The sequence below is a fragment of the Macaca fascicularis genome, chromosome 9, assembly GCF_037993035.2.
Source record: "Macaca fascicularis isolate 582-1 chromosome 9, T2T-MFA8v1.1".
NCBI lineage: Eukaryota > Metazoa > Chordata > Mammalia > Primates > Cercopithecidae > Macaca > Macaca fascicularis.
In genome coordinates this window covers 101,135,310-101,154,335 of record NC_088383.1, presented here as the reverse complement: position 1 = coordinate 101,154,335, position 19,026 = coordinate 101,135,310, and positions in this window count along the sequence as shown.

The following is a 19,026-nucleotide window of genomic DNA, read 5'->3' as shown; positions in this document are numbered from 1 at the left end:
GGACACCAAAAGGAGGGAGGGGAAGGGTGGCAAAGGGTCAAAAAACTATGTATTGGGTACTATATTCACTATTTGGGTGATGGGTTCTATTGAAGCCCAAACCCCAGCATCACACAATATATCCACGTAACAAACCTGCACATGCACCCCTGAATTTAAAATTTTAAAAATTTAAAAAGACATGGTGGATGTCTGCACGCAGTGGCTCACGCCTGTAATCCCAGCACTTTGGGAGGCCAAGGCAGGCTGATCACTTGAGGTCAGGAGTTTGAGACCAGCCTGGTCAACGTGGTGAAACCCCATCTCTACTAAAAATACAAAACTTAGCTGGGCGTGATGGTATGCACCTATAGTTCTAGCTACTTGGGAGGCTGAGGCAGGAGAATTGCTTGAACTCAGGATGAGGAGGTTGCAGTGAGCTGAGTTTGCACCACTGTGCTCCAGCCTGGGTGACAGAATGAGACTCTGTCTCAAAAAAAAAAAAAAGAGAGAGAGAATGGGATGGGAAGAGAGAAAGTGGAGAAATATACTTTTCTGGAGAGCTTTGCAGAAAGAAGAACAGAGAAATAAGACTATCTGGAGGAGAATGTGGGTTAAATTTTAAAGATGGAAAGTATGTGTGTGTGTGTGTGTGTGTGTGTGTGTGTGTGTGTGTGTGTGTGTGATTAGAAAGGAAAAGATTTCTGATGCAGGAGAAAAGGGAGAATCTTTGGAGCAGATGGCTTTGGATAGGAACACCAACAATTTTGGTAATGTAAGAGGAGTAAAGGCATATTATATATGGATATAGATGTAGGTACTTTTGAGGGACTGGGGGAGTTTATGGGTTTTCTTCAGACTGCTTTTAACTTCTCAGTGAAGTAGGAGATGAGAGGCAACATTAGTTGAGAGGGAAGATCAGCAAGAAGTTGTGGAGATTTGAGGACAGAGGAGAAAGTGTGAAGAGGTCATCTACAAGATGTGAGATGCTGAATAGACGGGCAGTACAGGAGAGTCCCTGTTTCCTTACATCCTAACCCACTCAGTTGGCTATCAAACTTTGTGAAATGACTCATGTTGTGAATTTAGAAGGTGTATTAGTCAGGGTTCTCTAGAGGAGCAGAACTAATAGGAGATATATATATATACTCACACACATATATATATCTGTGTATCAACCTATATATATATATATATATATAAAATATATATATGAGTTTGTTGTTGTTGTTTGTTTGTTTTGCTTGCTCTGTCACCCAGGCTAGAGTGCAGTGGCGTGATCTCGGCTCACTGCAACCTCTGCCTACTGGGTTCAAGTGATTCTCCTCAGCCTCCAGAGTACCTGGGATTACAGGTGCCTACCACCGTGCCTGGCTAATATTTGTATTTTTAGTAAAGACAGGGTTTCACCATGTTGGCCAGGCTAGTCTCGAACTCCTGACCTTGTGATCCACCTACCTCGGCCTCCCAATGGAGAGTTTATGAAGTATTAACTCACACAATCACAAGGCCCCACAATAGGCTGTCTGTAAGCTGAGGAGCAAGGAGAGCCAGTCCGAGTCTCAAACTGAAGAACTTGGAGTCCGATGTTCAAGGGCAGGAAGCGTCCAGCACCGGAAAAAGATGTAGGCTGGGAGGCTAAGGCAGTCTCTCCTTTTCATGTTTTTCTGTCTGCTTTATATTCGCTGGAAGCTGATTAGATGGTGCCCACCAGATGAAGGGTGGGTCTGCCTTCTCCAGCCCAGTGACTCAAATGTTAATCTCCTTTGGCAACATCCTCACAGACACACCCAGGATTAGTATTTTGTATCCTTCAATCCAATCAAGTTGACACTCAGTATTAACCATCACAGAAGGGGTGATACACAGAAACAATTTTGAACACCACTTGGCATAGAGGAAGTCTCATTGTGTTGCCTAGGCTGGTTTCAAACTCAGGGGCTTAACAATCCTCCTGCCTCAACCTCTCGAGTAGCTGGGATCACAGGCATGTGCCATAGGGTAGGTGCTTTAATATTTCTTACTATATGCTAACATGATAGGTGAAAAATAGTATTTCATTGTAGTTTTAATTTGGATATTTTGGCTGGGCACCGTGTCTCATGCCTGTAATCCCAGCACTTTGGGAGGCCAAGACAGGCAAATCATGAGGTCAGGAGTGCGAGACCAGCCTGGCCAACATGGTGGAACCCCATCTCTACTAAAAATGCAAAAAATTAGCTGGGTGTGGTGGCGGCGCCTGTAATCCCAGCTACTTGGGATGCTGAGGCAGGAAAATCACTTGAACCCAGGAGGCGGAAGTTGCAGTGAGCTGAAATTGTACCATTGCACTCCAGCCCAGGTGACAGTGCAAGACTCTGTCTCAAAAAAAAAAAAAAAAAAAAAAAGGGATATTTCTTATTACTAATAAGGTTAAATATATTTTTGTATGTTTCAGTGCTGGTTTTTTTTTTTTTTTTTTTTTTTTGGAAACTGATCATGTTGAGTATTTAAAATGTTGTTTGTTAGTCTTTTATTGATTTAAAGAGACCTTTGTATATAAAGGAAATTAGCTGTGCTTAAGTTGTGACTTTTTCCATTTTGCTTTTATTTTAACTTAATGTCATTTTATGCATTTTTTTTTTTTTTTCCTTGAGACAGGGTGTTGCTATGTTGCTAAGGCTGGTCTCGAACTCTTGGGCTCAAGCAATCCTCTTATCTCAGCCTCTCAAGTAGTTGGGACCCCAGGCATGTGCCACCATGCTTAGCTTAGCTCTGTCACCCCGGCTGGGGTGTAGTGGTGTGATCTTGGTTCACTGCAACCTTTTGCCTCTAGGTTTCAAGTGATTCTCCTGCCTCAGCCTCCTGAGTAGCTGGGATTACAGGCATGTGCTACCACACCCGGCTAATTTTGTATTTTTAGTAGAGACGGGGTTTCATACATGTTGGCTGGGCTGGTCTTGAACTCCTAGCCTCAAGCAATACACCCACCTTGGCCTCCCAAAGTGCTGGGATTACAGGCATGAGCCACTGCATCAGGACTTTTATCAGTTTTTAACATAAAAATGGCAAACTCTTCTATATTTTCTTGTAGTATTTAATTTTTTTTTTTTTTTGAGACCAAGTTTCGCTCTTTTGCTCAGGCTGGAGTGCAGTGGTGCAATCTCCGCTCACTGCAACCTCTACCTTCCAGTTTCAAGTGATTCTCCTGCCTCAGCCTTCCGAGTAGCTGGGATTCAGGCATGTGCCCCCATGCCCGGCTAATTTTGTTTTTTAGTAGAGACGGGGCTTCTCCATGTTGGTCAGGTTGATCTCAAACTCCCAACCTTACAGGCGTGAGCCACCATGCCCGGCGAGATCCTTGTATTGTCAGTATAGTTTTGTCTTTTCCAGAATGTTATATAGTTGGAATCATACAGCCTTTTCAGACTGGCTTTTTTTTTACTTAGCAATGTGCATTTAGGGTTTTTCCATATCTTTCTATGGGTCAATAGTTCATTTCTTTTTTTCTTTAATATTCTTTACATTTATTTATTTATTTATTTATAGACGGAGTCTCGCTTTGTCACCAGGCTGGAGTGCACTGGCATGATCTTGGCTCATTGCAATCTCTGACTCCAGGGTTCAAGCAATTCTCCTGGGTAAGACTCCCTGAGTAGCTGGGACTACAGGCATGCGCCACCATGTCTGGCTAATTTTTGTATTTTTAGTAGAGACAGGGTTTCGCCATGTTGGCCAGGCTGGTCTCGAACTCCTTGCCTCAGGTGATCTGCTTCCCTTGGCCTTCCAAAGTGCTGGGATTACAGGGATGAGCCACCGTGCCTAGCCTCATTTCTTTTTTTTTTTTTTTTCCTAAATAATAATCCATTATATAGATGTATTCACCTTGGCTGCTTCTAGTTTTTGGCAATTATGAATAAAGCCGCTGTAAACACTCAAACTCCTGGGCTCAGGTGAACCTTTCCCATCAGCTTCCTAAATAGCTGGGATTACAGGTGTGTGTCGCTGAGCTTGGCTCATCACTGTTGTTTATCCTCTAATGATATATGATGTTGAACATCTTTTCATATGGTTACTTGCCATTGTATAACTTCTTTGGTGACATTTCTGTTCAGATCTTTGGCCCATTTTTTTTGGTGGGTGCAGTGGCTCACACTTATAATCCCAGCATTTTGGGAGGCTGAGGCAGGTGAATAACCAGAAGTCAAGAACTTGAGACCAGCCTGACCAACGTGGTGAAACTCTGTCTCTACTAAAAGAAATATAAAATTAGTTGAGCATGGTGGCACATGCCTATAATCCCAGCTACTTGGGAGGCTGAGGCAGGAGGATTGTTTGAACCTGGGAGGTAGAGGTTGCAGTGAGCCGAGATCACACCATTGCTTTCCAGCCTGGGCAACAGGACCAAAACCCCATCTCAAAAAAAAAAAAAAAAAAGAAAAAGAAATCTTTTGCCCACTTTTTTTTTTTTTTCTTTTTGAGATGGAGTCTCACACTGTTGCCTGGGCTGGAGTGCAGTGGCATGATATTGGCTTACTGCAACCTCCACCTCCCAGGTTCAAGCGATTTTCCTGCCTCAGCTTCCCGAGTAGTTTGGATTACAGGTGCCCGCCACCACGCCAGGCTAATTTTCTGTATTTTTAGTAGAGACGGGGTTTCACTATGTTGGCCAGGCTGGTCTCGAACCCCGACCTCGTGATCCACCTGCCTTGGCCTCCCAAAATGCTGGGATTACAGGCGTGAGCCACTGCACCTGGCCCTTTTTTTCTTTTCTTTTCTTTTTAATTATTTAAAAATTTCTTACAGGGGGTCTTGCTCTGTTGCCCAGGCTTGACCTTCCAGGCTCAAGCAATCCTCCCAGCTCAGCTTCCTGAATAGCTGGGACTACAGGCATGAACCACCACAGCTGGCTAATTTTTTAGATTTTTTGTAGAGATGAGGTCTCATTATGTTTCCCAGGCTGGTCTCAAACTCCTGGGCTCAAGTGATCCTCCCGCCTTGATCTCCCAAAATGCTAGGGTTATAGGCATGAGCCGCCATGCCCAGCCCAGTGATGTCAAGGTTATATATATATGTATAACCTTGCAATGAGCCTGTATATATATACACACATACATATATGTATATACATATGTATATATGTGTATATATATATATATTTCATTTATTACAGCTGCATAGTATTCCATTATGGATGTACCATAATTTATTTAACCAATTCCCCACTGATATTTAGTTGGATTCCAATCTCTTGTTATTATATATACTGTAGCAACAAATAACCTTATCAATATATTGCTCTGCTCATTGTAAGATAAACTCCTAGAACTGGAACTGTTGAGTCAAAGTTACATTTGTAATTTTGACGACTACTGTAAAATTGCTCTCCATACTGATTTACACATCAGCCACAACGGATAAGAATGCCAGCTTCTTGGCCAGGCTCAGTGGCTCACGCCTGTAATCCCAATGCCTTGAGATCTGAGGTGGGAGGATCCTTGAGTCCTCGAGACTTGCCTGGGTAACATAGCGAGATTATGTCTTTACAAAAAATTAAGAAATAAAATAAATAAATACATAAAATTTAAAAAATAATTTAAAAGCCTGTTTCTAAACACCCATGTCAACCCAGTGGGTTTAATAAATCAGTTGCTGAACTTTAGCTCAGCAGGGAAGAGGCCCTCTCCTAGTTCTTAGTTCTTTTATTTACTACTCTCCCTTAGCCTAGAGGTAGCACCGACTATTTGACTCCCTGCTACTTTCCTTTAGAGTCCTCTTCTACTCCTGTTAGCAGTTAACTACTTCCTACCAGTTAATAATTTGTTACATTTTCTGTGTTCAAATAATTGGTGTGATTTCTATCTCCTGACTGAACCCCGACTATATATACGTGATCATTTTGTAAAAATTCGCTATGATTTATACTTAAAAGTTGTGCACGTGCACAGTAGTTCATGCCTGTAATCCCAGCACTTTGGGAGGCCGAGGCCAACAGATCACCTGAGGTCAGGAGTTCAAGACCAGCCTGACCAACATGGTGAAAGCCTGTCTCTACTAAAAATACAAAAATTAGCTGGGCCTGGTGGCTAATGCCTGTAATCCCAACTACTCGGGAGGCTGAGGCAGGAGAATTGCTTGAACCCGAGAGGCGGAGGTTGCAGTGAGCTGAGATCGTGCCATTGCACTCCAGCCTGGGCGATAGAGTGAGACTCCATCTCCAAGAAAAAAAAAAAAAGGTGTGCACTTTGGGTTGGGCATGGTGGCTCATGCCTGTAATCCCAGCACTTTGGGAGGCCGAGGCAGGTGGATCACCTGAGGTCAGGAGTTTGAGACTAACCTGGCAAACATGGCAAAACCTCATCTCTACTAAAAATACAAAATTAGCCAGGCATGGTGGTGGGTACCTGTAATCCCAGCTACTCGGGAGGCTGAGGCAGGAGAATTACTTGAACCCGGGAGGCGGAGGTTGCAGTGAGCTGAAATCACGCCACTGTACTCCAGCCTGGGCAACAGAGGGAGACTCCATCTCAAAAAAGAAAAAAAAAAAAAAGTTGTTCACTTTAGGGTGTTTTATTTTTGGTGTACAATTTATTCTGATAATTGTCAATACAATACAATGATTAAAAATGATAAATGTGTATTATTAAAAGATCTTGAGCATGTTACTTCTCAGTTCCTGTACACGTTGTTTCTTGCAAATTTTAAGGTAGAGACACGTTGATTTAAGCAGGGCACCCATGTTCAATGTATATCACAATGGCCCATGAATACTGTTAAGTTGCATAAGTCTATTAAAAAATCAACACTCAGTAATATTTTAGGAACTAGAAAATATATTTTAGTATATATTTCAAGTGCTGTAGTATGGTATACATAGTTGGTGTTTTTGGAATGCCTGTCCTAACTCAGAGGCTCTCTATAGAAGAATGAGTTCTGCTATTTAGCTTCTGTCTATACCAAGGTATTCCTCTTAAAAACAAAACAAAACAGCTTTATGACTGTCAAGTCCTAGGGCTTTGAGAAAACATAGGCAGTGGCCAGGTAGTGATTACAGTGGGCCTTGGGCAAGACCCAGTGCTATGCTGGCTTCAGGTCTGATCCAGTGCAGTCACAGTGGTAGTGGCTACAAGGGTTCTTATGTCATTCCATCCCCAGCCCCAGGTGGCTCTACACACACAGAGAGAGACTCCATTTGTTTTGGAGAAAGTAAGGAAAAGAGAACAAGAGTCTCTGATAATCTGGATAATTCTTCTGGATCTCATGAAGACCATCAAGTCTTGCAGACTGGTAGAGTCTGAAAGAACCACAGCATTACTGGGCTTGGAGTGCCATCTAATGCAGACATGGCTTAGATCACAACACTGAAGTCCTTTTGAATACCTGGAAAGCTTTCAGGTATGGATACAAACTAGTCCAGATTGCAAAGACTACAATAAATACCTAACTCTTCAATGCTCGGGCACCAACGAACATCAAAAGACCACCCAGGAAAATATGACCTCACCAAATGAACTAAATAAGGCACTAGAGACCAGTCCTGGAGAAACAGAGATATGTGACTTTTCAGACACAGGAGTCAAAATCGTTATTTTGAGGAATGCCAAAGAAATTCAAGATAACTGTACAGAGAAGGAATTCAGAATTCATTGGATAAATTCAACATAGAGATTGAAATAATTAAAAAGAAGGAGAAATTCTACAGCTGAGAAATGCAGTTGACACACTGAAGAAGGCATCAGAATCTTTTAGTAGCAGAATTATCAAGCAGAATAAAATGTTAATGAACTTGAAGACAGGCTATTTGAAAATACAATCAGAGTAGACGAAAAAAGAGTAAAGAAGAATGGGCCAAGTGCGGTGGCTCACGTCTATAATCCCAGCACTTTGGGAGGCCAAGGTGGGTGGATCATCTGAAGTCAGGAATTTGAGAACAGCCTGGTCACATGGTGAAACCCCATCTCTACTAAAACTACAAAATTAGCTGGGAGTAGTGGTGCATGCCTGTAACCCCAGCTGCTTGGGAGGCTGAGGCAGGAGAATCGCTTGAACCTAAGAGGCAGAGGTGGCAGTGAGCCGAGATCGCACCATTGGACTCCAGCCTGGATGACAAGAGCGAAACTCCATCTCAAAAAAAAAAAAGACGCCGGGCGCAGTGGCTCAAGCCTGTAATCCCAGCACTTTGGGAGGCCGAGTCGGGAGGATCACGAGGTCAGGAGATCGAGACCATCCTGGCTAACACAGTGAAACCCCGTCTCTATTAAAAAAAAAAAATACAAAAAAAACTAGCCGGGCGAGGTGGCAGGCGCCTATAGTCCCAGCTACTCCGGAGGCTGAGGCAGGAGAATGGCGTAAACCCGGGAGGCGGAGCTTGCAGTGAGCCGAGATCCAGCCACTGCACTCCAGCCTGGGCGACAGAGCAAGACTGTCTCAAAATAAATAAATAAATAATAATAATAATAATAATAATAATAATAATGAAGCCTATCTACAAAATCTAATAGCCTCAAAAGGGCAATTTTTTTTTTTTTTGAGACGAAGTCTTGCTCTTGTACCCCAGGCTGGAGTGCAATGGCATGATCTCAGCTCACTGCAACCTCTGCCTCCTGGATTCAAGTGATTCTCCTACCTCAGCCTCCCGAGTAGCTGGGATTACAGGAGCCTGCCACCACTCCCGGCTAATTTTTGTATTTTTAATAGAGACGGAGTTTCACCATGTTGGCCAGGCTGGTCTCAAACTCCTGGACTCAGGTGATCCACCCGCCTCGGCCTCCCAAAGTGCTGAGATTACAAGAGTGAGTCAGGGCACCTGGCCTCAAAAGGGCAAATCTAAGAGTTATTAGCCTTAAAAAGGAGGTAGAGAAAGAGATAGGGGTAGAAAGTTTATTCAAAGGAATAATAACAGAGAACATCCCAAACCTTGAGAAAGGTATCAATATCTAAGTACAAGAAGGTTATAGAACACCAAGCAGATTTAACCCAAAGAAGACTACCTCAAGGCATTTAATAATCAAACTCCCAAAGGTCAAGGATAAAGAAAAACCCTAAAAGCAGCAGGAGAAAACAAACAAAACAAATAATGGAGCTCCAATACGTCTGGTAGCAGACTTTTCAGTGGAAAACTTACAAATCAGGAAATAGTGGCTGAAGAAAAAACCTGTTATCCTAGAATAGTATATCCGGTGAAAATATCCTTCAAACATGAAGGAGAAATATAGACTTTCCCAGACAAACAAAAGCTGAGGGATTTAATCAACACCAGACCTGTCCTGTGAAAAATGCTAAAGGGAGTCCTTCAGTCAGAAAGAGCAACAAGAGTGAAACTCCATCTCAAAAAAAGGGAAAAAAAAGAAAGAGGTAGACCCGCCAGGCATGGTGGCTCACGCCTGTAATCCCAGCACTTTGGGAGGCTGATGTCGGCAGATCATAAGGTCAGGAGTTCGAGACCAGCTTGGCCAATATGGTGAAACCCCGTCTCTACTAAAAATACAAAAATGAGCTGGGCGTGGTGGCACATGCCTATAGTCCCAGCTCCTTGGGAGGCTGAGGCAGAAGAATCGCTTGAACCCAGGAGGCAGAGGTTGCAGTGAGCCGAGATCACACCACTGCACTCCAGCCTGGGTAAGACTCCATCTCAAAAAAAAGAAAGAGGTAGACCCCAATATAATAATAGCCGGAGACTTCAATACCCTACTTTCAGCATTGGATAGATCTTCCAGACAAAAAATGAAGAAACATCAGACTGAATCTGCACTGTAGATCAAGTGGACCTAATAGATATCCACAGAACATTTTCATCCAGCAGCTGAATACACATTCTATCCCTGAGCACATGGATTATTCTCAAGGACAGACCATATGTTACATGAGAAACAGTTTTTTGTTTGTTTGTTTGTTTTGAGACAGTCTTGGTCTGGCACCCAGGGTGGAGTACAGTGGCACAATCTCAGCTCACTACAACCTCAGCCTCCTGGGCTCAAGTGATCCTCCCACCTCAACCTCCTGAGTAGCTGGGACTACAGGTGTGTGCCACCATGCCCAGCTAATTTTTTAGGCATTTTTTATGTAGATGGGGTTTCACCATGTTGCCCAATTTTTTTGCCCATTTTTTAATGGGGTTGTTTGGTTTTTGCTTGTAAATTTGTTTAAGTTCCTTATAGATTCTGAATATTACACCTTTGCTGGATGCACAGTTTGCAAACATTTTCTCCCATTCTGCAGGTTTGTCTGACAAAACACATCTTAAAGCATTAACAACAAGAAGAATTTTGGAAACTATACAAACACATGGAAATTAAACAATATGCTCCTGAATAGCCAGTGGGTCACTGAAGAAATTAAGAAGAAAATTGAAAAATTTCTTGAAACAAATGATAATAGAAATATGACATACTAAAACCTATGGGATACAGTGAAAGCAATACTAAGAGGGAAGTTTATAGCTATAAGTGCCTATATAAAAAAAAGTTAAAAAAAAAAAAAAAAAAAAAAAAGGGCCAGGTCAGTGGCTCATGCCTGTAATCTCAGCACTTTGGGAGGCTGAGGTGGGTGGATCACTTGAGCTCAGGAGTTTGAAGCCAGCCTGGGCAACATGGTGAAGCCCCTTCTCTACAAAAAATAGGCCAGGCATGGTGACTCATACCTGTAATCCCAGCATTTTGGGAATCTGAGGCAGGCAGATCACCTGAGATAAGGAGTTGGAGACCAGCCTGGCCAACATGGTGAAACCCTGTCTCTACCAAAAAATACAAAAGTTAGCCGGTGTGGTGGTGCATGTCTTATTCCCAGCTACTTGGGAGGCTAAGGCAGGGTAATCGCTTGAACCTGGAAGCTGGAGGTTGCAGTGAGCCAAGATTACGCCACTGTACTCCAGCCTGGGAGACAGAGCAAGACTCCGTTCAAAAAAGCACCAAAAACCAAAAAAATACAAAAGTTAGTTGGGTGTGGTGGTGCATGCCTGTAGTCCCAGCTACTTGGAAGGCTACTTGGGAGGACTGATTGTGTCCAGGAGGTTGAGGATGCAGTTAGCCATGTTCACGCCACTGCACTCCATCCTGGACAACAAAGTGAGACCTTGTCTCAAAAAGAAAAGCAAAACAAAACAAAAACTTCAAATAAATAATCTAATGATGCATGTTAAAGAACTGGAAAAGCAAGAGCAAACCAAACTCAAAGTTAGAAGGCAAAAAATAAAGATCAAAGCAGTGATGAAATTGAAGAAAACACTACAAAATATCAACAAAACAAAAAGTTGGTTTATTGAAAGGAAAAAAAAAAAAAAGACAAACCTTTTGCCAGACTAACTAGGAAAAAAGAGAGGAGACACAAATAAATAAAACCAGAGATGAAAAAGGAGACATTACAACTTATACTGCAAAAACTTAAAGGATCATTAGTGGCTAGTATAAGCAATTATATGCCAATAAATTGGGAAATCTAGAAGAAATGGATAAATTCCCAGATGCATACAACCTACCAAGATTGAACCATGAAGAAATCCAAACCTGAATGGACCAATAAGTAACAAGATTGAAGACATAAAAAAGCTTCCAGCAAAGAAAAGCCCAGGACCAGATGGCTTCACTGCTAAATTCTACTAAATATTTAAAGAAGAACTAATACCAATTCTAGTCAAACTATTCTGAAAAACAGAGGAGGAGGGAATACTTATAAACTTATTCTATGAGGCCAGTATTACGCTGATACCAAAACCAGACAAAGACACATCAAAGAAAAGAAAACTATAGGCCAGTATCACTGATGAATATTGATACAAAAATCCTCAACAAAATACTAGCAAACTGAATTCAACAACACTTTAAAAAGATCATCATGACCAAGAGGGATTTATCCCAGGGATGCAAGGATGGTTCAACATATGGAAATCAATCAGTGTGATACATCATATCAACAGAATAAAGGACAAAAACCATATGACCATTTCAATTGATGCTGAAAAAGCATGTGATAAAATTCAACATCCCTTCATGATACAAAAAAAACCTCTCAAAAAACTGAGTATAGAAGGAACATACCTCAACACAATAACAGCCAGGTATGACAGACCCATAGCTAGTATCATCCTGAATGCGGAAAAACTAAAAGCCTTTCCTTTAAGATCTGGAACATGACAAGGATGTCCCCCACTTTTTTTTTTTTTTTTTTTTTTTTGGTGAGACAGAGTTTCGCTCTTGTTGCCCAGGCTGTAGTGCAATGGTGCGATCTCGGCTCACCGCAACCTTCACCTCCTGGGTTCAAGTGATTCTCCTGCCTCAGCCTCCTGAGTAACTGGGATTACAGGCATGCATCACCACACCCAGCTAATTTTGTATTTTTAGTAGAGACGGGTTTCTCCATGTTGGTCAGGCTGGTCTCAAACTGCTGAGCTCAGTGATCCTCCCGCCTCGGCCTCCCAAAGTGCTGGGATTACAGGCTTGAGCCACCGTGCCTGGCCAGGATGCCCACTTTTGCCACTGTTATTCAACACAGTACTGGAAGTCCTACATAGAGCAATCAAGATATGAAGGGCATCTAAATTGGAAAGGAAGAAGTCAAATTATTCTTGTTTGCAGATGATATGATCTTATAGTTGGAAAAACTTAAAGACTCCATAAGAAAACTATCAGAACTGGTAAATTCAGTAAAGTTGCAGGATACAAAATCAACATACAAAAATCAGTAGCATTTCTATATGGCAACAGTGAACAAACCTAAGAGTTAACTTACCAAAAAAGTGAAAGATCTCTGTAACGAAAACTATAAAATACTTTGGCTGGGCATATTGGACCATGCCTGTAGTCCCAGCTACTTGGGAGGCTGAGGCAGGAGGATCACCTGGACTCAGGAGGTAGAGGTTGCAGTGAGCTGAGATTGCACCATGTCACTCCAGCCTGGGAGATACAGTGAAACCCTGTCTAAAAAAAAAAAAAGAAAGAAAGAAAAAGAAAAAAGAAAACTATAAAACACTGATGCAAGATATTGAAGAGGACACACACAAAAAATGGAAAGATATCCCATGTTCATAGAGTAAAAGAATCAATACTGTTAAAATGTTCATACTACCCAAAGTAATCTACAGATTCAAGGCAATCCCTATCAAAATACTAATGACTTTCTTCACAGACACAGATAAAACAATCTTAAAATGTTTATGGAACCCCAAAAGATCCAGAATAGCCAAAGCTATGCTAAGCAAAAAGAACAAAACTGGAGGAATCACATTCCCTGACTTCAAATTATATTACAAAGCTATAGTAACAAAAACGGCATGACACTGGCATAAAGACAGATACATAGACCAGTGGAACAGAATAGATAACCCAGAAATAAATCCATACATCTGTAGTGAACTCATTTCTAACAAATGTACCAAAAACATACACTGGGGGAAGGAAAGTTTCCTTAATAAATGGTGTTGGGAGACTGGATATCCATATGCAGAAGAATGAAACTAGACCCCTATGTCTTGCCATATGCAAAAATCAAGTCAAAATGTATTAAAGACCTAAATCTAATAACTCAAACTATGAAACTACTACAAGAAAACATTGGGGAAACTTGCCTGGGCAAGGGGGCTCATGCTTGTAATTCCAGCACTTTGGGAGGCTAAGGTGGGTGGATCACTTGAGGTCCAGAGTTCAAGACCAGCCTGGCCAACAAAGTGAAGCCCCATCTTTACTAAAAATACAAAAATTAGCCAGGCATGATGGCACATGCCTGTAGTCTCAATTGCTTGGGGGGCTGAGATGAGATGATCACTTCAGCCCAGGAGGCAGAGGTTGCAGTGAGCCACAATTGCACCACTGCACTCCAATCTGGGCAACAGAATGAGACTCTGTCTCAAAAAATAAATGAAATAAAATAAAATAAAATAAAGCATTGAGGAAACTCTTTAGCAAATTGGAGTGGGTAAAGATCTCTTGAGTAATACCTCACAAGCACAGGGAACCAAAGTGAGAAGGGACAAATGGGATTACGTCAAGTTAAAAAGCTTCTGCACAGCAAAAGATGCAATCAATAAAATAGACAACTATAAAATGTGAGAAAATATTTGCAAACTACCCGTCTGACAAGGGATTAAAAACCAGTATATAGACGCAGTGGCTCATGCCTCTAATCCCAGCATTTTGGGAGGCCAAGATGGGTGGATCACTTGAGGTCAGGGGTTTGAGACCAGCCTGGCCAACATACAAAACCTCATCTCTACTGATGATACAAAAATTAACCGGGCTTGGTGGTACATGCCTGTAATCCCAGCTACTCGGGAGGCTGAGGCAGGAGAATCACTTGAGCCTGGGAGGCGGAGGTTGCAGTGAGCCGAGATCGCACCATTGCACTCCAGCCTGGGTGACAGAGCAAAGACTCCATCTAAAAAAAGAAAAAAGAAAAAACTCAGAATATATAAGGAACTCAAACAACTCTATAGGAAAAAATATAATAATCTGATTTAAAGATGGGCAAAATATCTGAAGACATTTCTTGAAAGAAGACATACAAATGGCAAACAGATACATGAAAAGGTGCTCAGCATCACTGATCATCAGAGAAATACAAATCAAAGCTATGAGATATCACCTTACCTCAGTTAAAATGGCTTTTATCCAAAAGACAGGCAACAACAAATGCTGGCGAGTATGTGGAGAAAAGGGAAATCTCATACAGTGTTGGTGGAAATGTAAATTAGTACAATTGCTATGGACAACACTTTGGAATCTCCTCAAAAAACTAAAAATAGAGCTACCATAAAATATAGCAATCCCATTCCTAGGTATATACTCAAAAGAAAGAAAATCAGTATATCGAAGAGATGTCTGCATTCCCATGTTTATTGCAGCACCATTCAAAATAGCCAAGATTTGGAAGCAACCGAAGTTTCATCAACAGATGAATGGATAAAGAAAATGTGGTACATATACACAATGGACTACTATTCAGCCATAAAAAGGAGATCCTGTCATTTGCAACAACACAGAGGAAACTGGAGGTCATTAACTTAAGTGAATTTATAAGTCAGGCACAGAAAGATAAGCTTTGCATGTTCTTATTTGTGGGAGCTAAAAATTAAAACAATTGAATTCACGGAGATACAGAGTAGAAAGATGGTTACCAGAGGCTGGGAAGCGTAGTGGCAGGGGGTGTAGGGGGAAGTGGGGATGGTTAATAGGCATAAAAAATAGAATAAATAAGAACTGTATTTGGTAGCACAACAGGGTGATTACAGTCAATAACTCTATATTAAAAAATAATGAAAAGAGTGTAATTGGATTGGTTTGTAGCACAAATAAATGATAAATGCTTGATGTGATGGATACACCATTTACCCTGATATGATTATGATGCACGACTGTATCAAAATATCTCATGTAACCCATAAATATATATTTATATACCCACAAATATTAAAAATTTAGAAAACAATATTGAGAAATAATTCATTTACCATAAAGTTCACTCTTTAATTGAAGTGTACAATCCAGAGGTTTTTAGTGTATTCACAGAGTTACACAACCAATACTACTAATTTCAGAACATTTTCAGCGTCCCCAGAAGAAACCCTGTACCCATTAGGAGTCATTCCCCATTTTCCCCTCCCTCCAGCTCCCAGCAACTATTAATTTACTTTGTCTCCTGGATTTGTTTATTCTGGATTTTTCATATAGATGGAATCATAGCTGTGGTCTGGTTCCTTTCACTTATGATGTTTTCAAGGCTCATTTATGTTGCAGCATGTATCAGTACTTCATTCCTTTTTATGCTTGAATAACATTCCATTGTATAGATAAGCCATATTTTGTTTATCCACTTATCAGTTGATGCACATTTGTGTTGTTCCCACTTTTTGGCTATAGTGAATAGTACTGCTATGAGCTTCACATATAATTGTGCATGTATATATATTTCAACTTGCAAAAAGCTTACTTTAAAAAATGTACTTCATTACTTATGTCATGTTGCAGAGGTCCTGTTGAGCATCTGTAGTGTGGGCTCTGGAAATCTGAAAGTATGCAAATGAGTGTATGGCCAAGTGGTCAGGGTTCTAATGATGGAAATAGTAAAATGTCCACACAGTTGTGGTCTTTCCTTTTGAATAAGATAATGGTGGGTTTGAGTTTGTTTGAGGAAAAAAAAAATCCTCTTTGATGTTCCTATTTGACTTTAGCAGGCACCATCAGGGACAGGTATTCAGAGTCCATGCGCTTTTTGAGGTGGCAACATATTTTGAAAGTTGGAATGGAAGCCCTACTATTGTTCAATAAATTCTTAGGTGTGTGTGAAGGAGCTCGCCGAAGTGAAGATGACATTGCTGAAAGGTTTCTATTATGGTGTGCACTCTTCACTGGAAGACAGTGATTGGCTTAAACATTAAGCCCCTCAACCACAGCATGCCCAAATTCCTGATATTCACACCGGTCTGTGAGCTACCAAGTAGATCCCAGTGAATACATTGATTTCTCTGCATGAATGAACCATAAGGACAGCAAAGTGTGACAGAGCCTCATTTTCTCTTAGGTGACTTTCATTAAAGGTGTCCTAGTGGCTCCCAGAAGACAAGCTAGTATGCAGGTACTCATTTGCTGTTTATGCTGATTCCAGGTGTTAAAGGTGAGAAACAAATATTCTGAAGGGGTCAGGTCAATGCTGTTCCTTCTTAGGTAGTCTTGCTGATTAGTGTTGTACCCTTCATAATTACCTGACTTAAAGTGGTTTTATATCTTTGTTTTTTGAGACAGGGTCTCACTGTGTTGCCCTGGCTGGAGTACAGTGGCACCATCTTGGCTCACTTCAACCTCCGCCTTCCGGATTCAAGCAATTCTCCTGCCCCAGCCTCCCAAGTAGCTTGGATTACAGGCACTCACTACCACGCCCGGCTAAGTTTTGTATTTTTAGTAGAGACGGGGTTTCACCATGTTGGTCAGGCTGGTCTTGTGATCCACCAGCCTCGGCCTCCCAAAGTGCTGGGATTACAGGTGTGAGCCACCGCGCCTGGCCATCTTTTTGAGACATGAACTTGTTTTGTCCCTGAGGCTGGAGTGTAGTGATGTGATCATGGTTCACTGCAGCCTCTACCTCCTGAGCTCAAGATATTCTCCTGCCTCTCTCTTAAGTAGCTAGGACCACAGGTGTATATGCCACCACACTCAGCTTTTTTTTTTTTTTTTTTTTTTTTTAGGGACAGGGTCTCATAATGTTGCCCAGGTTGGTCTTGAACTCCTGGGCTCCAGTCATCTTCCTGCCTCGGCCTGCTGAAGTGCTGGGATTATAGGCAGTTTTATGACTTTTCAAAGTTGCTGTCTTGCTAAAAAAAAAAAAAAAGTGGCAAAAAGAGGTTAACTATATTTAAATTTTTAGAAACTCTGGAGACCAAAAGAACTAGGATCAAGATAAGTGTTTTGATCTTAAAAAGGAGTGTTTTCCCAAGTTCATAAAATGTTCAATCATGCTCCTACCATGTGCGGGTGCTGTTCTACTGTGAGGATAGTAAACAAAAGTAAACTAAACAAAAAGGCTTTTAACCTTATAGATCTTACGTTCTTATGACAGTAACATCATACTAAGATCTGTTATGCAGTGTAGGACTCTTTAAGTATCTCAAAGCAGGCTTATGCACTATTTAAAACCCCGGGACTGAGCACAGTATCTAGCCACAGATATAGGTCAACAAATATCTACTTGAGTTGTGTATGTTGTTGGCATACGGTAACCTTGACCTGGCTGTTTTCAGAAAAATGCTTTAATCCACTCGGGATTGACCACAATGATGGTCCAGCCTCTGCTGCTTGTCCACAAGGCTTCTGCGGGTATTCAGATGCAAACCCCTCCTTTATTCTCCTTGCTCAGTATCCTTGCTTTGGGAAGGCAATTAAACAAGACATTCCATCACTCTTACCATTTCTAATGGCCATGTTGGGTGGCAGGTAGCACGGAAATAGCAACCTTGATTCCAGTGGACCAAAAAAGGCTGTAGGCAAAACCTCAACTATGCACTTAAATTGAGATTTAGTTTCCTTATGTATCAAACTGTCCTAGAATTTTACCTCAATCCTCACAATAACCCAGGAGATGGACTTTATAATCTTCATTTTACTGATAAGGACACTGAAGGTTTGAGAGGTAAAGTAACTTGCTCTACAGTTAATCAAGTGTCAGCTAGCATATGCATCCAGGACTGTTCAATTCTATGCCTTTTCTCCTCTTAGCATCTGTCTCTCAGATGGGGTAATGAAATTACTTAGAACCAATATAATCCCCAATGGATGCAAGGAAAGATTTTTTTAACTCATTCTAGAAGATTCTCAGAAATTTAAGTTCTTAGTATCTCAGAAGCAGTTTGTGTTCCCAACTCACTAGAATACACTTTAAGATATCACGGCATGAGACCAACCATAGATCTTGTCTAGTTGCTTAATTACACTCAGTGCAAGAGATCTTGAGGGTGGGTGAGCGTGGATATAGTTTAGTCATTAGAACATACTTAGAATATAGGCTAGCCTGTTTGCAAAATTAGGACAAATTCCTCCATACAGTTTTTTAAAAATTCAGATTACTTTTACTTATATAAACTAGTATCTCGATAACTGTGATTAAAAAAAATTATGTATGTACAGAATGTTTTGAGATTTAAAAGTACACCTAGAGAACATAAAAATTCTTTATTTAACCTAATCCAACCAGTATTGAGATAGTTTGCTATATTAAAAACAAGACGTTTAAAAAAAATTACAGCAAAGTTAGCAAGGCAGTGACTAATTAAGTCACTAAGTTTAATTTTATATTCTTCACAGTCATTTCATAATCATGTAATGATAAACAATATTTTCAGCCACTTTGGAGATAACTTTTGAAAAGAATTCTATTAGTCATCATTGAATTTTATAAAAGAGGTTTAAAACATTAAAGTTTCTAGAAATAACACAGTAAAGAAATATGAAAATAAACTGGAAAATAAAATATACCCACCCATCCCAAAAATCTACATCATCTCTTTCATTTGTCCCCTAATGACTTTCTTTTACCTCTTCATTTACTTTTTCTAGAGTGCAAACTGATTACTTAGCAATTAAGAAACAACTA